This window comes from Tursiops truncatus, chromosome 6 (assembly GCF_011762595.2).
Source record: "Tursiops truncatus isolate mTurTru1 chromosome 6, mTurTru1.mat.Y, whole genome shotgun sequence".
NCBI classification, from domain to species: domain Eukaryota; kingdom Metazoa; phylum Chordata; class Mammalia; order Artiodactyla; family Delphinidae; genus Tursiops; species Tursiops truncatus.
This window is the reverse complement of record NC_047039.1, coordinates 24,141,674-24,156,379: the sequence shown is the minus strand read 5'-3', so window position 1 is coordinate 24,156,379 and position 14,706 is coordinate 24,141,674.

The following is a 14,706-nucleotide window of genomic DNA, read 5'->3' as shown; positions in this document are numbered from 1 at the left end:
ATTTATGCAGGGCTTGGTTTGTGTGACTCATGGATTTTATATAAACAATTTATGGTAAAAACTTAATATTTTGACCCAAGGGAAAAAGTTATTTTCTGGTATCAAAATTGTTCTTTGTTTGCAAATTTTAAAACTATAAAATGTAGTTTTTGTAGTGCATAAAAATTTCACCATTTATTTCAAATAGAAAATAAAACATTTAATATACATGCACTTAATATCAATTTTCAACTCTTAAAAGTGGGAAAAAATTATGACCCAGGAAAAAATTGGGACAGTATTAGCTTAAAAATAAAATTGCTCATTCATATTAAATAGGCTAATTAATTAATTCATATTAATTAGGCTGCTTTTAAACAAACCTATATTTGACTTGATGAAAATATATCTTATATGATATTGTCAGGGGACAAAATTTTCCACCCCAGGGAGATCTTCAAGATGGCAGAGGAGTAAGACGTGGAGATCACCTTCCTCCCCACAAATACATCAAAAATACATCTACATGTGGAACAACTCCTACAGAACACCTACTGAACGCTGGCAGAAGACCTCAGACTTCCCAAAAGGCAAGAAACTCCCCACATACCTGGGTAGGGCAGAAGAAAAAAGACAACAGAGACAAAAGAATAGGGATGGGACCTGCACCTCTGGGAAGGATCTGTGAAGGAAGAAAAGTTTACACACACTAGGGAGCCCCTTCACTGGCAGGGACAGGGGGTGGGCTGGGGGGAAGCCTTGGAGCCATGGAGGAGAGTGCAGCAACAGGGTTGCAGAGGACAAAGCAGAGAGATTCCTGCACAGAGGAGCAGTGCCAACCATTGCTCACCAACCTGAGAAGCTTGTCTGCTCACGCGCTGGGGCAGGTGGGGACTGGGAGCTGAGGCTCAGGCTTCAGAGGTCAGATCCCAGGAAGAGGACTGAGGTTGGCTGAGTGAAGACAGCCTGAAGGGGGCTAATGCACCACAGCTAGCCAGGAGGGAGTCTGGGAAAAAGTCTGGACCTGCCGAAGAGGCAAGAGACCGTTATTTCAGGGTGTGCGAGGAGCAGGGATTCCTTTCCTGTGTATCCACAGAAGGCAGAGCACCATCTATGTGAGCTCCAGAGATGGGCGTGAGGCAGGGCTAACAGCTCAGATCCCAGAGATGGACATGAAAGGCTAACGCTGCTGCTGCCACCACCACTGCAACCAAGAATCCTGTGAGCGAGCACAGGTCACTACCCACACCCCCCTGGGAGCCTGTGCAGCATGTCACTGCCAGGGTCCCAAGATCCAGGGACAACATCCCCAGGAAAACACACGGCACGCCTCAGGCTCTTACAATGTCGTGTTGGCCTCTGCTGCTGCAGGCTCACCCCACATTCCAATTATGACTACCGTACCCCTCCCTCTCTCCAGCCTGAGTGAGCAAGAGAGCCCTAATCAGCTGCTGCTTTAACCCTTTCCTGTCTGGGCGAGGAACAGGTGCCTGAGGGCAACCTACATGCAGAGGTGAGGCCAAAACCAAAGCTAAATCCAGGAACTGGGTGAACAAAGAAGAGAAATGGAAATTCCTCCATGCAGCCTCAGGAGAAGCAATTAAATACCCACAGTCAAATTGACGGACCTGTATCTATGGAATACCTGAATAGACAATGAATGTTCCCAAAATTGAGGCAGTGGATTTTGGGAACAACTGTAGACTTGGGGTTTGCATTCTGTGACTGATTTGTTTCTGATTTTTACGTATAACTTAGCTTAGTTTTTAGTCCTTGTTATCACTGGTGGATTTGTTTATTGGCTTTGTTGCTCTCTTTTTTAATTTTCTTAATTTTTATTCTATTATTATGGTTTTTTTCTTCTGACCCATGTGGCTGGCAGGGTCTTGGTGCTTTGGCCAGGTGTCAGGCCTGAGCCTATGAGGTTGGAGAGCTTAGTTCAGGACATTGGACCACCAGAGACCTCCCAGACCCATGTAATATCATTTGGCAAGAGCTCTTGCAGAGGTCTCTGTCTCAACACTAAGACCCAGAACCACCCAATGGCCAGCAAGCTCCAGTGCTGGACGCCCCATGTCAAACAACTAGCAAGACCAGAACACAACCCCACCCATTAGAAGAGAGTCTGCCTAAAGTCATACTAAGTTCACAGACACCCCAAAACACACCACCGGATATGGCCCTTCCCACCAGAAAGACAAGATCCAGCCCCACCATCAGAACACAGGCACAAGTTCCCTCCACCAGGAAGCATACACAAACCACTCAACCAACCTCACCCACTGGGGACAGACACCAAAAACAACAGGAAATACCAACCTGCAGCCTGCAGAAAGGAGACCCCAAACACAGTAAGTTAAACAAAATGAGAAGACAGAGAAATATGCAGCAGATGAAGGACTAAGGTAAAAACCCACAAGACCAAACAAATGAAGAGTAAATAGGCAGTCTACCTGAAAAAGAATCCAGAATAATGATAGTAAAGATGATCCAAAATCTTGGAAATAGAATGGAGAAAATAAAAGAAATGTTTAACAAGGACTTAGAAGAACTAAAGAGCAAACAAACAATGATGAACAACACAATAAATGAGATTAAAAATTCTCTAGAAGGGGGCTTCCCTGGTGGCGCAGTGGTTGAGAGTCCACCTGCCGATGCAGGAGACACGGGTTCGTGCCCCAGTCCGGGAAGATCCCACATGCCGCAGAGCGGCTGGGCCTGTGAGTCATGGCTGCTGAGCCTGTGTGTCCGGAGCCTGTGCTTCGCAACGGGAGAGACCACAACAGTGAGAGGCCCATGTACTGCAAAAAAAAATTAAAAAAAACAGAAAAACAGACTATAGTGGTAGCTCTAACTTCTTTTCAGTTCAAACCTCTGAACTTCCAATTCCCCTTTTTGCTCCACCCTCTGGCACCTCAGTATTGTAAAGGAAAAAAATGCTGCCTGCCATATCTGTAAACAAAGGATATTGCAGCCATCAAGACACAATATTACAGGCTCACCCCACTGGTGCACTCTGAGGAGACTCAGCATGAGAAAGCACAGGATACTGGCCCCAGGTAGCTGAAGTGCATATCAAAGGAATAATTTCAGTGAGCCCAGACTCTTACATCTTCTCATACATAGGAAGGTGCTAAATTCCTTAACTTGAGATGTCTGGCTTTCTTTAATTAACAGTAATCTTTTGATGTTCCAACTACCTGGTCTTTGTTGCAAAAACTCCTATGTATCCTGGCTCCTCGCTTACCTCTTCAGAGTGGTCCCTTAGAGTGGTCTGAGAGTCCTGTCTCCTGGGCTTGAAGTCTGCAGAAAGTCTGTCGAATAAAATATAACTCAACTTTTAGGTTGTGTATTTTTTTTCAGACAACAGTTTTGACATAGATACCAACTCCACGTAATGACAGAGTTATTGTTAATAATCCTTGAGAGCAGGCATTTGCATTCTTGTTTCTTGGTGCTCTTTGAATGGTATTTTACTGTGAAGTTGCTTAAGCCATTTCACTACTAATCCTGAGTCAACTTGGTGGTGTGTTCTAAGTCCTGATGTTACAGGTTACAGGTCCAGTGGACCTACTCTGGGATCCTTAGCCCGTGTGGCGACCCTTTGTCTTGGCCACTGCGTTCTTTTTCTGCTCAGATTTGCACAACCAATAATGAAACTGGTGCTGAGTCTGGAACAGCACAAGTTTTATTCAACGACCAAAGAATGGAGAAGTGAGAATTTAGTTTGCAAATCAACTCTCAACTCAATTCGGGCAGAAACACCATATATATTGGAGGGTTGAGGTAAAAGGGAGGAAATTGAAAAGAGAGGGAGGAATATTGATGACTTATCCAAGAAGAGGGGTATGGTTTGGACCCAGAACTGATGCAACGCTCTTTCTCTGTCCTTATATGGACATTTCCAGCTGTCGTCATGGCAACTGCACTGGTGGGTATGTCATTTAACATGCTAACGCATTATATTGAGTGTATAATGAGGCTCAAGGTCTACTGGAATTAAAATCTTCCACCATCTTGGTCCTAGTTCTAACCAGTTCTTGTTTTTCTCTTTGCAGCTTCCTCCTGAAACTTAGATAAGAGAAATTGCTTTCCATTCAAGGGAGGGATAGGGTAATGATTCTGGGGCAACAGCCTTGGTAACACTGAGTCATGTTGTTGTGGACACATTACTATATGCTTTTCTCAATAATAAAAGTGTACACCCAAAGAGTAAATTTTGTTGTATGAAAAAGGAGTTAAATTTGCCAACTTATTGACTTGTATTTCTTTTGTTCAAGAGGTAGATTGCGTTTGAGAACAAAGATTTACCTGTGTTGGCTCAGGCACTCCTCAGCCATGTGAGGATTACATACTCAGATTCATCAGTTCAGTCTGATAAATTGTACTTATATACTGTAATGATACATTTAGCTGATGAAATCTTTTTCTCACACTTGTTGTGTTAAGCTTTTACACCGAATGGGAATTTTTTTTTTTTTTGCAGTACACGGGCCTATCACTGTTGTGGTCTCTCCCGTTGTGGAGCACAGGCTCCGGATGCACAGCCTCAGTGGCCATGGCTCACAGGCCCAGCCGCTCCACGGCATGTGGGATCTTCCCAGACCGGGGCACGAACCCGTGTCCCCTGCATCGGCAGGCGGACTCTCAACCACTGCACCACCAGGGAAGCCCCTGAATGGGATTTTTAAAACCTCAAATATTGCTTAAATACCACTATCCAAAATTACCATTAGTTAATTTATGGCAAAATTATACATCTTTAGACAAAAATAATCTTCCGTTTTGCTTTATTTTTTATCTCTAGGTGTAGTTTTTCCTAATTTTAGTCTTCTTTTTCTTATTTTAATATTTCAAATTCTGTAGTGTTACTGGAACCATTTTTCAGAGTTAAAAGCTTCTTTGATATTTACAGTAATTATGTTAAATTTAGGTTTATTAACTATTAATATACTGAGAAAAATGGCTTTTCCTCTATTGATAATAAAAATGAGAGCCTATTAACACTGGTATTTTTATTACCTCAGTTTATTACTTCTCTTGGATAACTGGATCAATATTCTACAAAAAAAATACTTTTGTGGCGGTAGTAATAATCCATTTGTCTTCCTAATAAGTGTCTTGAAGCTCTTCACGCTGCACACCAAACTAGTTAACATATATAAAACAATTCTTTCTGAGGCGAATTTTGGACAAAAATACCTATAATTATGTAAGACCTTAAATATCATTTTGATAATAAAACAAAGCTCACCTTGTCACAAGCTAGATTACATTTTTCCTGGCACATTACAGTATGAAATATATACTATACTGTGCAAACTAAAAAATATCACTTGCATCCAGTTCTACAAGAATGAAGTCACTAGCCACTGTACTTGCTGACCTTTAACACACCCTGAAAGTAGTTCGGGGTTGAGATCAGGAATTAGGCACTCTTTGCTTTGGAAAAAAACTGACAGAACAGGTCTTCAGATAATTAGATATTTTCAGGGGAAAATGTTACAAGCCCAATTTCTTGCATCTTCTCATACCTAGAAAAAGCACTAAAATCATTAATGGAGACATTTGCTCCTAGTGACTAGCAGCAACCTCCTACTGAGTTGTATGATTGATTGCATGCACCCTCTTCACCAAAACCATATATATACTGACCTTCCCCCACCTCTTCAGAGCAGTTCTTAAGAGCTATCTAAGAGGCTATCATTCTTTTTTCAGTCAACAGCTGTAATATATATGATAGCCATAAAAACCCAAGGACACTTTAGGGAAATTAAATAAAACTTGGCATGTCGAATAATTAAAAAGAGTAATATCCATGAAAAACATTATTTAAATATTTCTTATGATTTTAAAAATTATTTTAATAATAGATTGACATGTATCTTCAGTTTTGGGGGAAAAAGGACATATGTTTATTTTGTCCTTCAGCATTCACAGGCAAATTCTATATATATTATGTATCATAAACCCAAAAGTTGGTAAATGATCCAATCATTATCTTCATGAAGCTTCATAATTAGAAACCTGAGTGGCAGAGGAGAGTTGGAGATGCTGACAGGAAAGATGTAGTTATAGAGGAAATCACCCAATCCAAGGGCATGCAGACCTGGCTGACATGGCTGTTTGGGCTTCAGTAAATTTCAGTTTTGATGGGGTCTTTGAGGAGTCATGATATGTAGAAGATTGAAACTGGTCTACATTCAGCAGCAACATATGTAGAATATACATTTATTGAAGAAAGTAATAGAAATATATTAAAACATATAGATTTATAATTTAAAGTAAAAATTATTAGGCAGTAAGCCTACAGGCATTTTTGTAACTTTTTTCTCATTTACTTTAATATAGATAAAAATAGAAGAAATTACAGAATTATAGAATTATTTGTCACAACACTATTACATATATTAGTAACATTTTATCATATTAAATTTTAAAGAGAAAAAAGGATTGTTACTCCATATGTTTAGAATCCTCAATTTGCAATTTTTAAGGGATTACCTTCTTTGGTACTACTTCTTCAGTACTTTGAATTTGTGGTGCTGGGGCTTAGGACAGGTCACTCCAAAACATGCCAAAGTGGCATCTTGATTATTTTGAAGTAAAGTTATTTAAGAAATGGCCAAGGCAAGAGAGCCCCTTGACCCTCCTCTTTGTCTCCCTGAAAGCAGGAAATAAATCTTCCATGAAGGACATCCTTATCACCAGAGATAGAGAATTTAGGGCTGAGAAGAATGTACAAATCAACCTTATCGCTTCTCTACTAATTTACTACCCTAAGCACAACTCTGTTTAGATTCTTCACTAATTAAGCACCCACAACCTAAATTTCTTTGTTCTGTCAATTCTTCACAAATGTATTGTTTCTTTGTCTAAAAAGTATAAAATCTGCCTGCTCTGGTCACTTCTTAGCCCCATCTTTATGAGAACTTTGTGCAAACAAATTAAATTGTGTTTTTCTCCTGTTAATCTGTTTTGTGTCAATTTAATTATTAGACCAGCCAAAATAACTAAAGAAGGTTAAGGGTGAAATGTTTCCTACCTCGACAGTAGCACAATAGAACTAGTATTTTGAAACCAATTTGCTCTTTACTTCATATTTTATAAACAGTTAGTATTTGCAATTAAGACTATTCAAAAGCTGTAAGGATATTCATATTTTACCCATAAAAGCCTTAGATTTACTGATTTGGAAGTTTTTTACTTCATTTAAATTTGATTATTTTTTCTATTTTACTTAACAAATTTTTTCCCACTGCATTTCTTACGTTTTTGTTTTTAAACATTTTTTTGGAGTATAATTGTTTTACAATGGTGTGTTAGTTTCTGCTTTATAACAAAGTGAATGCTATACATATACATATATCCCCATATCTCTTCCCTCTTGTGTCTCCCTCCCTCCCACCCTCCCTATCCCACCCCTCTTGGTGGTCACAAAGCACTGAGCTGATCTCCCTGTGCTATGCAGCTGCTTCCCACTAGCTATCTATTTTACATTTGGTAGTGTATATATGTCCAAGCCACTCTCTCACTTTGTCCCAGCTTACACTTCCCCCTCCCCATGTCCTCAAGTCCATTCTCTAGTAGGTCTGAGTCTTTATTCCCGTCTTGCCGTTAGGTTCTTCATGACCATTTTTTTTTTTTTTTAGATTCCATATATATGTGTTAGCATACGGTATTTGTTTTTCTCTTTCTGACTTACTTCACTCTGTATGACAGACTCTCGGTCCATCCACCTCGCTACAAATAACTCAATTTCATTTCATTTTATGGCTAATATTCCATTGTATATATGTGCCACATCTGCTTTATCCATTCATCTGTCAATGGACACTTAGGTTGCTTCCATGTCCTGGCTATTGTAAATAGAGCTGCAGTGAACACTGTCCCACCACATTATTTGAAAGTGTTAAAATCTGTCTTACTAGATTTGTATAGTTTAGATATAAGGTATTTAGAGAACATTTATTCATTTATTTGTTTATGAATATTTATAATAATGAGTATTTATTAAACATGTACATAATAGACTTTATACAAGTTACTGGAAATATGCCTTGTATATGTATTGTTTATACTCTACCTGGAAACACAGTATCAACATATGTGGTGGCTGTCACAGTGAAAGAGATACTATTCTCAAATTTAATAGAATTTGTTCTATTTCAATATTATAAAATAACTAAAATGTGGTGCTAGAACCAGGGCAACTTCATACGTACTGTGATTTTAAGTTCACAGTAAGACTTTGACTCTCTCACCCTCACCCAAACACTTTTCTTCTTTGTTTTAAGATTACAACTGCTATTTCTATTCAAGCTGGTTGACTAACTCCCCACTCCCACCACTTCACAGAATCCTATTGAAATAGCAGCAACTAAGAACAAAGGGGAACACAGTGTTACAAATACTGCAGGGATGGAGAGACATGACTAGCATACAGGATATTCACTTCACAAGCAGTTTTGGAAGAAAAGTCACAGATGAGCTCATTTTGCTTTAAAAACCACAGGTAAGAGCCCCCTCAGGAAATTGTTGCAGTGTCTAGGTACCTATCTTTGACAGGGATGAAAGGGCTCTGAGCTCAGAGTGGGCAGGTATCAGAAAGAGCGACTTTTTTCCCCAGCATGGCTTCACTTATTGGTACCTAAATGAGAATAGTAGCACAAGACAATTTTTAAAAAAAATTCTGTTAGCATTGTCTCCAAGAACAAGTTGCAAGAGTTTCAAACCTTCAATGAGTCTTCTATTGACATTTAGCTTGATATTGACAAACATACCTGAGTACAATGATGTGTTAATATTGAAAGAGTGCACCAAATAATGACATGTCTACTGCAGGAAATTGTGGGGTAATGCAGACAGTCTGTGCTGGATCAACCATTATCTATGCCTAGTATTATGACAAAAAGTGACTGATTTAGGCATTATAAATTGAAGTACTCCTCTGGCTGAACTTGTTCTTTGCACATATTCCTTCATTGTGACAAGCACTGATAAACAAAGGTGCTGTTTTCAATACAGACTGTTGATTATTGACTTCAGATACACCAGTGTTTAAGATGGCTCCCTGAAGTTATTCTGCCTGGCATCTAGGATCCCTTCTCAATATGCCAGTTGTGAGAATGATCAGTGGTTCTGCACCCCAGGCATATTGATCTGATGTTTAATTTTATCAAATATTTTTTTGAAACCTCCTCTCTGCTTTTTAGTCTAGTCACTACATCTAATCAAATTATGTGGTCAATGAGAGTCTATTTTTCTTATCTCTCCCAGAACTGTTTTACATTATCCCAAGTAAATAACATCTTCCTGTGGGTTTTCTTATATGTGAAAATAAAGTTTATAAAATTGGCAAACTACCTTTAGAGTTTTATTTCAACAACAATTAAAATATTATGCATTTCTATAAAAATGCACATCATTGCATTGATGTCTTCCATTCATTTTTGTAAGAGGCTATTAACCAAAATTTCAGAAATGAGGACATGTTTGAAACAAAAAAAGTATTTATTTTGGGGGTTGTTAGGACTGCAGCCTAAGAGACACAGAATCAAGAAGCACTTGAATTGTATTCTGCTGGACTACAATATGCGGGAGGTTTATAAAGGCAAAAACCACAAGGTTACAGTTAGTTACATGAATTGTTTATCAAGAATTATAATTGGAGCTAGCAAGAAGTAAGGGTACTTGTTAATCAGGGTTGGTTGGGGTCCATTATGGTTGCATAGTTACAAGGAGAGACACAAATTTGCAGTTAGCAGACATTTTTAAAAAGGCTGGTGTTCTTGGGTTAGGAATAGTTCACAGAAGGTTTAACTTCTCAGTGGTGTAGGGACATGTCTGAAACCAGATTCTCAATGGCTATTTGACTCCATTTTTGTGTGCCTGAATGATGATTCCTCCATTATAATTTCAATTTTGTCACAAAGGCTATTGTCAAAATCATATATAAGTACCATTTCTTTATTCCTAGAAAGTGTTTACATTTCAGAAGCACTTTCTTGTGTTTTTCTCAGATATTCCCATGAAGAAATTTGGAAAGAAATTGAAATCTGTCTGAGGTTGTGACCAATCCACCTATGAATAATATAAATTTCTCCCCATTAATTGGTCATTCCAGTAAGGCTAAGAAAAGCACAAAAAGTTACTAGTGTTTCTTACCAATCACGGCTTCTGGAGTCAAGCTCTGATACTTACAACCTGAATGTGCCAGGTTGTATTAATTTGTGTGAACCTCTTAGGTCACTGTGACCCTACTACTAAGTTTTTTTTTTTTTTTTTTTTACTACTAAGTTTTATTGGCAGCTGCCACATGCACAATTGTTGGTTGGCTTTCCCTAAAAATTTTCCACACTATCCATCCTGTTCTGTCTTCATTGCAACTCTGTCATGTGTTTCAGGAGGCCCGGTGCATGCTAATGTTCAGCATTCTCCAGCAGGAGGCTGCCCTGCACTCCTGTTGGGGACCCTATACCCTTGCAAACTCTGTGGCCGTGACAGGCTTTGTGGTTGCTCCATTCTACCTCCATTCTATTTTAACCAAATCTGATCTTTCTGTTCCACCTGACACAACTCTTGCAATTGATTTAAGGTCGCTTTGAAAGTCTGTGTGGTCTTCACAGCAGGGGTGGGCGGGAATGATTCACAAAATGAATGTAACACAGAGCTGGGCAGATGGGGCCCACTGGGTTTCAGAGTTTGGTGAAATAGCTCCTTTAGGTTATATCTGTGGCCCTCATTCTGTCTCAATAAAATCCCAGGTGTTACTGGCCTGGTGAAGAAACCCAGGGCCTATGGTTATTGTAGATTCTGGGTTTGCTCCTTTGAAAAAACCCAGATATGTCAGTGGACTTCAACATTTGTATTATTCACCCCATTAGAAAATGGTTCTTGAGGGTGCATCTCCAATGTATGTGTATTCATTTATTTGTAAATTGTATGCTTATAGTACTGCTCTATAATTTTATGTGATTATAAATATTATGCAAATATAAAGTAATTTTAAAATGATGGGATAAAAGAAGTATGAATTAAAGTTTTTATATTTTATTTTCTTCCTATATTCCAGTGTTCTGTCTTGTTCAGCCACCTCTGGTTTAAACACTACCTTGGAAACCACGACTGTCAGTGAAGCTTCCCTATGTATGAGGCAAGCTTGTGATGGAGGGGAACAAAGCAGGGAAGGTATCTCTCAGAACTGGATTTGGTGTAATGTTGATGTTTAAAAATCCCTCTTCCCCTTCTAATCTGTTATGATTACTTAGAATTTCAGTAGCAACACTGAGAGAAATATACACTTTCCATAGTGAAGTTTATCCAAAGAGATGTGATGTAACTCTGAATTTTGAGGTGGGCCCGAAAATTCCAACATACCGGGGTATGTACTTTATATTATTCCCTCCCCTAGAGTATGGGTAGGACTGTGAATATAATGGATTTCATGACTGTGATTATGTTTCAAAGGTGAAGGGATTTTAAAAATGTAATTAAAATCTGAAATGAGAGGACTTTGAGTTAATGAAAAGGGAGATTATCCTCACTGGGTCTGATCTAACTAGGTGAGCTCTTAAAAGGAGTTGAGTCCTTCCTGAAGAGAGAGATTTGAAGCAGCAGAGATGATTTTCTGTTGGCCTGTAAGAAACAAACTATAGAATTATGGAGAAGACCCTGTGGCAAGGAATAGCAGGCAGTCCTGTAACCTCAAGGAACTAAATTCTACCAACTGCCAGGGAGCTAGGAAGAGGACTTGAGACTCAGATAAGATAATAGCTCTGGCTGACACCTTGATTTTAGCCCAGTCAGATCCTGAAGTGAGGACCTAGTTAATGTGTGTAGACTCCTGACTCATGACAACTGAGATCATAAATTTTGTTATGTTTTTCTAAACTGTTAGATTATAGTAATTTGCTATGCAGGTATAGAAAATTAACACAAGAAGTAGAAAACATCATACAGCATTGCTATTACATGAAAGCTAATAAAGTCAAGTTTCTTTCATATTTCCTTTAAATGACAAATTACTTATCAAGAATATTTTCTGTACTTTGAAATCTTTGTGACAGCCTGCATAGGGTGATGTTTTCTAGTTTTGTGCATTGAAATTATGATATAATATGTAACATGCTCTGATATTTTGAAAGGTTTTATTCTAAGGATATCTATCAACTGAATTATCAGTGAAGTTATTCTTGCAAATAGATTGTTTGGAGTAACAAAAGGACTATTTGGCTTGAGTTATGAGATGTGGATAGTGGGTAAATGTGTGATTTGGAGAATATCTCTATGCCTCTGTGTCTCCATTAGTTAAGTGACTGTACTAAGGAAGACATTTACAACCCCTTTATTTAAACAGCTTTATTGAAGTATAATTGACACACAACAAATTATACATCTATTAAGTGTAAGTTTGATAACTTTTTACATACACCCATACCAAGATGTTGAATAGATCCATCACACTAAAAGTTTCCTAATGCTCTTTTGGAATCCCTCTTTGCTACCCCACTTCAGGACCCCCATCCTCTAAATCCTCAGGCAATGACTGATTTGCTTTTGTCACTATAGATTAATTAATAATTATTTTTATTGAGATAGAATTGTACAATATTATATGTTTCAGGTATATACTCCATTTATAATTATTATAAAATATCGGCTATATTCCCTGTGTTGTACAATATATTGTTCTAGCTCATTTATTTTATCCATAGTAGTTTGTACCTCTTAATCCCCTACCCCTGTCTTGCCCAAATCCCCTTCTCTCTCCCCACTGGTAACCACTAGTTTGTTCTCTATATCTGTGCATTTGTTTCTTTTTTGTTACATTTACTGGTTTGTTTTATTTTTTAGATTCCACATATAAGTGATATCATACACTATTTGTCTTTCTCTGTCTGACTTATTTCACTTAGCATAATGCCCTCCAAGTCCGTCCTTGCTGTTGCAAAGTTTTATTCTTGTTTATGGCTGAGTAGTATTTCATTGTGTGTGTGTGTGTGTGTGTGTGTGTGTGTGTGTGTGTGTGTGTATATCACATCTTCTTTTTCCATTCATCTGTTAATGGACATATCTTGGCAGTCATAATTATGCTATGAACATTAGGGTGTATGTATCTTTTTCAAATTAGTGTTTTTATTTTTTTAGAATATACACCCAGGAATGGAATTGCTGGGGTATATGGTAGTTCTATTTTTAGTTTTTGGGTCTTTTTTTGTGATAAACCTCCATACTGTTTTCCACAGTGGCTGCACCAATTTATACTCCCACCAACAGTGTATGAGGGTTCCCATTTCTCCACATCCTCACCAACATTTGTTGTTTGTGACCTTTATTCTGTCAGGTGTGAGGTGACATCTCATTATAGTTTTAATTTGTGTTTCTCTGATGATTAGTAATATTAAGCATCTCTTTATTGAGTTGCCTGTTGGCCATAGGTATGTCTTCTTTGGAAAAATGTCTTCTCAGGTTTTCTGCCCATTTTTACCATAACCAGGTTTTTTTTTGATGTTGAGTTGTATGAGCTGTTTAGATATTTGGGATTATTTTTTATTTTATAGACTTTTATATAAATAGAATTAGGTAGGATTTACTTTTTTGTCAGCTTTTCTTCATTCAAAAAAATTTTATCAGACTCGTACATGTTATTGTATGTATCAAAATTTATTTCATGAATATATTGCATCCAGTCATTTGTTGGCATTTGGGTTTTCTCTAGTTTTGGGTTATTAAATGTAAAGATTCTATAAACATTCATAGACAAGTCTTTGTACAGACATCTGATTTTATTTCTCTAAGCTAAATACCAAAGATTGGAATGGATAGGTCATATGCTATGTATATTTGCCTTCTTATAAAATTGAAAAATTGTTTTTACGTTCCCTCAAGTAGTGTATGAGTGCTTCACTTGCTTCAAATCTTTGCCAGCACTTGGTGTGTTCAGTCTTCCCTCCCCCTCCCCCAACAAGTGGAAATTTTTACCTACAGTGTGCTTTAATTTTTTCCAGCTTTTTTGAGTTATAATTGACAAATAAATGCCTTGTCAGACAATATTTAATGTGATGATTTGGTATGTGTATACAATGTGAAAGGATTCCCCCATCCAGTTAATTAACACATCCATCATCTCACATATTTACATTTTTAAAACTTTTTTGTGAGAATATTTAAGTTCTACATTCAGCAAATTTTAATTAAACAATATTGTGTGTATACCCAATTATACTATACAGTGTTATCAACTATAGTCAACATTAGATCCTCAGACCTTATTCATCATATAACTAGAATATAACTATCGTTTTACAAAACTTTCTCTTTTAGCCTCACCAGACCCTGGCAACCACATTCCTACTCTCTGTTTCTGACTTTAAAAAAACCTTTTTTTTTTCTTTTTTTTAAAGATTCCATACGTAAGTGATACCATGCAGTCATTGTCTTTCTCTGTCTGGCTTTATTTCATTTAACATACACCTTTCAGGTTCATCCAGGTTGCTGCAAGTAAAAGGATTTTCTTCTTATTTTAATTGTAGGTTATACATTTAGATTTATTAAATACTTTGAATTAGTTTTGCATGTGATGTTAGGTATGGATTGAAGTTAATATTATGTATAGATATTCAATTATTTCATCACATTGTTGAAAATCTTATTTCTCCAATAATTATTTTTGCACCTTTGTCAAAATTAAGTCTCTATAAATGTGTGGATCTATTTCTGGACTCC